Below are 9,253 nucleotides of genomic sequence, written 5' to 3' on the forward strand. Positions count from 1 at the left end.
AACACCTAAAGACCATTTTGAGATTCGGGTCAACAATTCGTTATTGTTGGTTCATTTTCGGTCTTAGCCAATTAATTTGTTATTGTTTCCTCTTTATTTTGTTTATTACCTTTGTTTGAAGCCATTATCTCTATTTTGTTTCATTTTAAAACCGAAACGAATCCTTCCTTACTCAATTCACGATTGGGCAACACATACGACTCAAAACATCACGAGACGAGTTCGTATCACCTTGAATGGATGAATAGTTTGAACACTCTTGGCCGAATAGTTGCCTTGGAGAGTACCAAAATTAATTAGCTTCAATGCATTGTACCAACTGCACATGCATCTTCACATACATTTAATCTTCATGCATGCACCTAGCCAATGGATCTTCAAATTTGGTTGCACCTAAACAAAGCAAATGAACTTCATTAATTTAACTCAATTCGGCTGAACATAATGTAGAACATAATGTGGACACACTATTTAACATTGTGACAACTTAAATATTAACTAAACAAGACACATAAATTTGGCTGGACAAATTAATTTCATGTTTTAATTTAAGACATACTTAATGAAATCAAGACACATTTAATTAAGCTAAACACAACATATTAAACACTTGTACTAATTTAGGACACACTAATGAGCTGTAGTAAACTTAATTAAAGGCTTAATTTAAATGGTCCAAAAATTCCAGCAACAAATTTATTAGCTAGAACAAAATTTAGCTTTCAAAAAATTGAAAATGTTGACATCGTTTTTGAACTCTTTACTATCATTTTCCACTATTCATTCCACCATTGCTGAAATAGCCTCCTTAAATTGTTTAGCTCTAGCTCGCGTTATTGGACCAATGGGCAGCTTGATAGCTTCGTGTTCGATCTCTACTTTGTTCGCAGGCGAGCTCACATCATTCCCCTCCTCTTCAGAATGATTTGTCCTCAAATCGCAATCTGCATCAAACAGAGATAAATCAGAGACGTTAAAGGTCGTACTAACATTGTATTCACCAGGCAAGTCCAGCTTATAAGAATTGTCGTTAATTTGTTCCAGGACTTGAAATGGTCCATCCCCTCTCAGAAGGAGCTTAGATCATCTTTGTGTAGGAAATATCTCTTTGCGCATATGCACCAAAACCCAATCTCCCGACTCGAACACAACACGCTTACGGCCTTTGTTAGCTTGTTGTTCATATTTCTTGGTCTTGGCTTCAATGTTGTCTCGAACTCGTTGGTGCAATTGCTTGACATAATTAGCCTTGCGTTTTTCATCTACATGCACAAGTTGGTTAGAAGGCAACGGCATTAAATCAAGTGGTGTTAACGGATTGAAACCATAAACAATTTTGAAAGGAGAAAGTTTGGTAGCTGAGTGAACAGCTTGATTATACGCAAACTCCACATGCGGTAAACAGTCATCCCAAGCCTTCAATTTTTTTCGGATGATTGCTCGAAGCAAGATAGTTTCCCCAAATTCCAGCAACTGAATTTTCGATTGAAAAGATGGAAGTAACGACAAGATCTATGGAAAAGATGGATTTTTGTTCGTTCTTTCCTGCCAAGAAAAGGGGCCGACCAGTTCTTTAATGTGGAAGAGGGCTGGAAACACAACAAGAAGATTTAAGAAGTTAAAATAATAAATCGGTACAAACAGAATTTAAAAGAAAGATTGAACAGAAAGCAAATAAAATAAAGTCCTAAGTAGCCTTGAAATCTTGAAAGATTTCACAACTCCCTTCAAATGACTCTAATCTCCCCTCCAACGAAGATCAATGGCAAAAAGAAGGCTAAAGATGGCTCCCACAATCAAAAGGATTGTTAAAACTACTTCTAAAGAAAACTCAAGAGAAAATTCTTGAAGAACTCAAAGAGAATTTTCACTCAAAGCAAATCTGAAATTTTCAATGTAATTGTAATATGTTCAATAAGGTGGCCGGCCATGCCTATTAATAGGCCTTCTATCTATTTCCTAATCTCATTAGGAAAACTTAAAAAAGACCTAATTAATAAATTAATAGGGAAATTCAGCCATGGCATTTTAATGGGCTACTTGGGACGAATTTTTACATATAATAATCCTAAATTCTAAAAATTAAACTTAGATATTTAAACAATTAAAATTTTTACAAATTGGGTCACTTTAACAATTTGGCCTGATTTTCAACTAAGTATGGTTTGACTTCTTGGTTGGGCTTGGAATCATCTTATTGGGCCTTGCCTTCAAGAACTTGGGCTTGTAGTCCATCTCCTACCGAAATTGGTTCGATGATGTTGGTAACGGAGATCCAATACGCTTTGGCTGCAAGATTCAGTTTCTTGGACCAAGATTTCCAAGATTTGAAATCTTGATTTTCTTGATTCTTGAAATCGCTCCAAACAGCAAAATTGGGCCAAGAATCGGTTTCTTGATTTTCATGAAAACAAGAAAGTGAATCTTGATTTTCTCTTTCTTTCGTGTACGCATCTAAGGCCTTGCTAACAAATTCCTGAATGGTGCCATTTAGTTTGGAACGCATTTGTCTAGCCTTTGACCTTGTTATTGATCCTTGTGGTAATTTGAGCCCATCACGTTCTTGAGCTTGGGTTGGGCCTTTGTGACTCGTATCATTCCCCCCTTCCTCAAAAAGATTCGTCCTTGAATCTAAAAAATCAAATGGGGACAAGTCAGACACATTAAAAGTAGAACTTACATTGTACTCACCAGGTAGATCAATTTTATAGGCATTGTCGTTGATCCGCTCAAGTACTTGGAAAGGCCCATCGCCCCTTGGGTCCAACTTGGTCTTTCTTTTTGTAGGAAATCGTTCTTTCCTCATATGGACCCAAACCCAATCCCCGGGTTCTAGGATAACCTGTTTGTGCCCCTTGTTTGCTCTGTTGGTGTTGGCATCATCTATTTTGGCTATTCGTTGCCTAGCCTTCTCATGTAAGGATTTCACCAACTCAGCTTTCTGTTCGCCATCTAAATTAACAATGTGTTCAAGTGGTAATGGTGCAAGATCAAGTACTGTTAGAGGGTTAAAACCATAAACAAGTTCGAATGGAGAATAACCAGTTGTAGAATAATAGATCTATTATATGCAAATTCAACCAATGGTAGGCATTCTTCCCAATTTCTAATGTTCTTTCCCACAACAGATTGTAACAAGGTTCCTAAGATCCGATTAACTACTTCAGTTTGGCCATCAGTTTGGGGGTGACATGTAGTGGAATAAAGTAATTTCGTACCAAGCTTACCCCACAATACCTTCCAAAAATGGCTAAGGAATTTGACATCTCTGTTAGAAACAATTGTTTTAGGGATGCCATGAAGTCTTACCACCTCTTTAAAGAATAAGTCTGCCACATGTGTAGCATCATCTATTTTGTGACAAGGAATAAAATGTGTCATATTTGAAAACCTGTCAACAACAACAAATATATTATCTCTTCCTTTCTTAGTTTGAGGCAAACCTAGAATAAAATCCATGGATAAGTCTATCCAAGGTGAAGTAGGAATCGGTAAAGGAGTGTAAAGGCCATGAGGCATTACCTTAGATTTTGCTTGTTTACATGTAATGCACTTGGAACATACCTTTTCGACATCCTTCTTCATATGTGGCCAATGGAAGTGTTCTTGCAAGATGTCTAGTGTTTTGGCCACTCCAAAATGTCTTATTAAACCCCCACTATGGGCCTCATGAATCAATAAGTCTCTCATGGAACACTTTGGTATGCACAACCTGTTTATACGAAAAAGAAAGCCATTTACAAGATAAAAATTTTCAAAAGTAGTATGTCCACAATTCTTATAGATATGGCCGAAATCAGCATTATCATCATATAACTCTTTAATATGTTCAAACCCTAAGACTTTAGCATTCAATGTAGTTATTAAAGCATATCGTCTAGACAAAGCATCTGTAGCTACATTATCTTTACCTGTTTTATTTTTTATCACATAAGGGAATGTTTCAATGAATTCTACCCATCAGGCATGCTGTTTACTCAACTTACCTTGTCCCTTTATCCACTTAAGGGAATCATGATCTGTATGTATGACAAACTCATTAGGCAGCAAATAATGTTGCCATACTTGAAGTGCACGAACCAATGCCAATAGTTCTTTCTCATAAGTTGAGTAGGTTAATTGTGCACCATTCAATTTCTCACTAAAATAAGCAATTGATTGCTTATCTTGCATTAAAACAATGCCAATTCCAATTCCTGAAGCATCACACTCAAGTTTAAAAGTATTAGTAAAATTAGGTGATTTAAGAAGAGGAGCAGAACATAACATAGCTTTTAGGGTCTGGAAAGCCTTTTCTTGGGTTTCACCCCATTTGAAACCCATGGATTTCTTTATAACCTCTATTAATGGCGCAGCAATAGTAGAGAAATCTTTCACAAATCATCTTGATAGGGGGTTGCGCGCGGACCAAGATCGAGTTGTCAAGTCACGGGAAACTCCTACAAAAACTCTAAACGCTTGTATCTGAAACGAAACAGAAAATTCAGCTTAGAATCAATTAGATCTGAAACGAAAACATCCAAATCAATAAAAGATCAGCCAAGAATTAAAAACACTTAGGAATAGCTAATCTTGGAAACCAAGAGCACGAAATTAAGCTTTAAGAAGGACTCCAATCAGCCGAATGTTTCTTGTTGTCCAAGGTTGATGCGGAACAGATTCTTGAAGGTTGAACGGGGCTAGAAACGCAACAAGAAATCTTAAAAAAGTTAGATAATGAAATCGACACAAGCAGAAATTAAAAAGAGATTGAACAACAAGAAAATAAAGATAAAGTCCTAAGAAGCCTTGAAATCCCCAAAGATTTCACAACTTCCTTCAAACGGCTCTAATCTCCCCTCCAACGAAGAACAATGGCAAGAAGAAGGCTGAAGATGGCTCCCACAATCTAAAAGATTGTTAAAACTACTTCTAAAGAAAACTCAAGAGAAAATTCTTGGAGAACTCAAAGAGAATTTTCACTCACAAACAAATCTGAAAATTTAATGTAATTCAAGGTAATGTGTATAAGGGTAGCTGGCCAAGCCATACATCTAGGCCTTCTAACTATTTTCTTAGTCCTAATAGGAAAACTAAAAAAAACCTAATTTTTTTTTACTTTAAAGGGGAAATTCAGCCAAGGACTTTAAATGGGCCTCTTGGACTGAATTTTTAAATAAAAATTTATTCATAAAGTCTAAAAATGAAAACTAGGTATTTAAAGAATTAAAACTTAACAAATTGGGCCACTTTGACAATTTGGCCTGATTTTCAACTAAGTTTAATTTAAATTTCTTGATTGGGCTTGGAACATCTTATTGGGCGTTGTCTTCAAGAACTTGGGCTTGTAATCCATTCTCTCCCAAAATTGGCTTGTTAATGCTCGTAACTGAGATCCAATGCGCCTTAGTTGCAAGATTCAGTTTCTTGGACCAAGGTTTCTAAGATTTGAAATCTTGATTTTCTTAATTCTTGAAATCGCTCAAAACAGCAAAATTGGACCAAGATTCGGTTTCTTGATTTTCTTGAAAATAAGAAAATGAATCTTGATTTTCTTTTTCCTTCATATACGCATCTAAGGCCTTTGTGACTCGTATCTCGTCTATAAAAACTAGCTAAACCATGGAAAGACTCACCTCAGTTACCGATTTAGGAGTAGGCCACTCCTTGATTGCCTTGACTTTGTCCTCATCGATATGAATACCTTGAGCAATAACTATGAAACCTAAGAATATTAGTTTATCACAACAGAATGTGCATTTATCCAGGTTAGCAAATAATTTTTCAGCTCACAGAATATCCAAAATGGTTCTAACATGGAAAACATGATCATCTAGTGTCTTGGAGTAAATTAAAATATCATCAAAGTAAACTACTACAAATTTACCCAAGTGAAGCCTTAAAACGTGATTCATTAATCTCTTAAATGTACTAGGTGCATTAGTATGGCCGAAAGACATAACTAACCATTCATACAATCCAAATTTTGTTTTAAAGGTTGTTTTCCATTCATCCCCTTCCCTCATTTGAATTTGATGATAACCGCTTTTTAAATTAATTTTTGTAAATATAATTGAACCATGTAATTCATCAAGCATATCATCAAGTCTAGGAATTGGATGTCGATAGTTTATCGTTATTTTGTTGATTGGGCGGCAATCAACACACATTCGATACGGACCATCTTTCTTTGGTACCAATAAGACAGGAATGGCACAGGGGCTTAGGCTCTCACGAATGTACCCTTTGTCTAGTAATTCCTCAACTTGCCATTGCAATTCCTTTGTCTCCTCGAGATTGCATCTATAGGCTGGTCGATTTGGTATTGAAGCTCCAGGTAATAAGTCAATTTGATGTTTTATCCCTCGTAAAGGTGGTAAACCTTTAGGGGCCTCACTAAAAACATCCTCATAAGCCTGCAAAAGAGACTGAAACACACTAGGCAAATTTTCGTTAATGTCAGATAAAGATAAATAATTTTGCCTAAACCTGACAAGGATACAAGGTTGTTGATGTGATCCCGATCGCATCATGTAATGACACAACCCAACACCGACGAGATTGGCCTAAACACGAGGGCCCCAAGTGCAAGATGAAGCTCATTTTTAGCTCATTTGAATTTCTTTTCATGTGGTTCAGCTCATTCGAGCTCAATTCAACTCATTGAGCTCATTACTAGCTTTTTAGCTCATTTAATTTAATTTGCTGGAATAAATAATTGCTGCTAATTAAATTAGTTAATTAGTTTAAGTTAATAAATTTGTTTAAAAATCTGGACATATTAATTTCCATGATAAATATGTTTTATTTGTTTTAATGCATGCTTTAATTTGTCTTAAGTCTATTTAATGTGTTTTTTCGTAGTTAATGTTGTTGTTTAATGTGTCTGGATGGATTTAATGCTGCTACTACATGTTATAAATATGTTTGGACGAATTTAATGTGTTTTTTTTGCTGTTGTTTAATGTGTCTTAAGTGCTTTAAAGTGCCGAATTTAATATGTCTCATTGTTGACTTAATTCATGTCCAGCCGAATTAATATGGCTAATTAATTTTTCTTGGTTCAAGCATGAGATTAATTATGTTCAAAAGGGGGCTGCCGAAATTAATTGTAATGTGCAAGTCATTGAATTTGGCTAACTTAATGGCAAAGGAGAGCATTAAAAGAAGCATGCATGAACGTCATTAAATGAAGCATGCATGCTGATTTATTGTGTTTCCAGACATCCTTTTTCGTGCACAACAAAGGACTCATGAAGGGCTGCTGATTCCTATGAGTCTTTTTTTGTGGGGATCAATGAACATTAAAATGCCTTAAGCTGCTGCCGAATTTATGTGGCCATATTACATGAATATATTTTGTCTTAAAACAAGAATTAAAAGCTGTTTTAATTTAGTGCAGGAATTTGGGCATGGACGGCATTTAATTCGGCTGCTGCTGATTACTCTCCTCCATGCATTCTTTCATGAACAGCAAAGACCTTTTAGAGCTTCCTTTTCACTTTCCAAAGCAGTTCAATTCAGCTCATCAATCATCTTGGAAGACGCCCTAGTAGCTGAATAAATTTTGCTATCTTTTGGCCATTCGGTTTCATGAGTTCACACACAAGGCTGCTCTTATTCGTTGTTCACACCATGGGGCTATTGGATACCCTCCCAAAACTTCATTAAAAATGGGCAAGTTGTTCAGTTCACAAGGAGACTTCATTAAGGTGCATTTAGCTCCATTGGCTGAATCAAGACTTATCAAGTAACCCTTGTGGCGTCAACCCGTCTTTCTTTCCGAACTTATCACTTTGTACCCAAAGTGTGGCGTTCAAATTATACCGAGGTTCCTATCATCTTTGATAGCGGGTCGAGGTTCCATTTTATTCATTTTCCATCCATACAAACATACCTAAGTATTCATATAAGTCCCGGGTTAACACACTTATATTGTGTTGGTTCAACTTGAATACTTTATTTTCGTTCACATATCAACCTCAATACATTCCATCACCACTTTTGAACTAATTTGAGCCTTTATCTTTTCTTTCTTAACCTATTTTCGACAAACCTTAATATTACTCCAATTCACGATCAGGCACATCAACGACTCGACTCTCATCACTGAGGCCGGGGCGTATCAGCTGTTTATTGAGTAGGGCTCTCCGCACATCTTTTTTTGTTGCCAAAATTTTTTTTCTCTCATTTTACCACTTGTGGATTCACTCACCTTTGGGTTTTTTAGATTTTGACTTTTTTCACTACTAGCCTCTTTTCTCTCTGTCTTTTGTACTTGTCCTTTCTCTCTTACTCCCTCACAAAATTTCATCATCTTCAATTGATCTTTATATACATCAGTGGGATTTAAAGGAGAAAAAGTGCATTTCTGGCCTTTAAACACAAGGGAGTATCGATTAAGCTTACCTTGATCTGTAACATCGCGATCAAATTGCCAAGGCCGTCCAAGGAGCAAGTGTAATAGAGGGTTACGCGCGGACCAAGATCGAGTTGTCAAGTCACGAGAAACTCCTACGAAAATGCTAGACGCTTGGATCTGAAACGAAACAGAAAATAAAATCTTAGCAGCAATAGATCTATAATGGAGCGCCCAAAATAAGAAAGAATCAACTAATAATTAGAACATGCATTAATATGGTTTCTTGGAAGCCAAGAAACGAGATCTAAATTGCACGAACGACTCTCCAAGTTGAATCTGAGAAGGAGAACCCAAAACAGCAAGTTAAACTCAACGGATCAAGAAACCCAAATCTGAATAGGAAAATAGAATACTTGGACGGCAAGAAATCTGGAAAAATATGATTGACGGACGTTTCTTGATGATGCCAAAGAATGTTATAAAGACAGATCTTGAAATTTGGGAATGGCTGAAACGCAACAAGAACAATTAAATTAAGTTAACCCACAAATTAGCAGAAACAAAAACAATTAAAGAATGACAAATAGCAAGAAAGATGAATAAAGTCCTAAGAAGCCTTAAAATCTTGAAAGATTTCACAACTCCCTTCAAACGGCTCTAATCTCCCCTGCAATGAAGAACAATGGACAGAAGAAGACTGAAGATGGCTCCCACAATCAAAAGTATTGTTAAAACTACTTCTAAAGAAAACTCAAGAGAGAATTCTTGGAGAAAACTCAAAGAGAATTTTTCACTTAATAAAATCTGATTTCAATGTATTGTAATGTCTTCAATAAGGTGGCCGGCCATGCCTATTAATAGGCCTTCTGATACGACCCGCCCCCGGGAACGGCTATTGTTTCAGCCTACGAG

This window comes from Gossypium hirsutum, chromosome D07 (genome assembly GCF_007990345.1).
Source record: "Gossypium hirsutum isolate 1008001.06 chromosome D07, Gossypium_hirsutum_v2.1, whole genome shotgun sequence".
Classification (NCBI taxonomy): domain Eukaryota; kingdom Viridiplantae; phylum Streptophyta; class Magnoliopsida; order Malvales; family Malvaceae; genus Gossypium; species Gossypium hirsutum.